The sequence below is a fragment of the Tupaia chinensis genome, unplaced genomic scaffold (assembly GCF_000334495.1).
Source record: "Tupaia chinensis unplaced genomic scaffold, TupChi_1.0 Scaffold146054_1, whole genome shotgun sequence".
NCBI classification, from domain to species: domain Eukaryota; kingdom Metazoa; phylum Chordata; class Mammalia; order Scandentia; family Tupaiidae; genus Tupaia; species Tupaia belangeri.
In genome coordinates, this window is record NW_006205910.1 from 6,758 (window position 1) to 7,588 (window position 831).

Consider the following 831-nt stretch of genomic DNA (forward strand, 5'->3'; position numbering starts at 1 on the left):
ACAAATATCTGCAGAATTAGGAAAGGTCCTCACTCTGGAGTTTCCTGAGCCCAAATCCTTGGAAGTTGAGATGGAGCAAAACATCTGTCTCTCTCAAAGGGCTTCTGCTAAGGGAGGTAAGTAGAGGCTATTTCTGGAATGTGGGTGACTAGTTATCAGGATTCCAAGTGCTGTTGGGATCTATTGTCAATGAACTCAGGCCACTTCCTGTGGTCCCTTTTTCCTGGGCTATTCAGATCTTATTTCCCCAAGGTCTCTTCTGGGCCATTGACTACTCACACTCATCCCATGCTGTATCCACAATTGAAAACAGCTATATCATACAGCCCACCCACAGAAATATGGAAGTTTCTGAGCTCTGAAAAAGAACTAGGATCTCTGCTGGATCCTCATTTTTAGGGCAATGACCTGGACGATCCATTTTGCCTCTCAGGGCCTCCCCTCTCTACCCACTTGTGCAATGGAGATTTTTCCAGCTTCTGCTTTTAGGGTTGTCACCAGGTATGTGTACCTCTAATACCTATATAATCCATGGACTGGTACCACATATAGCAAATGCATAAACTTACAACTGGGAGAATTACACAAAACGGTAGGAGGTAGCATATAATACAACGTCAAACAGTCTGAATTCTGGTCTGTAATATATGAAAAGTCATTTTTTGTTTTCTTTCTCTTGATTTTACTTCCTAGTCTGCACCATAGGAAGGTTGTAATTAACTGAAATTCAGATACTGACCCTCTGATATAAAATTTATCAGTATTTTTCCATTTTATTTAGACTTAAAGGGGCCGACAGGTGGCATGATGGTTAAGATGCTAGTCTCACAC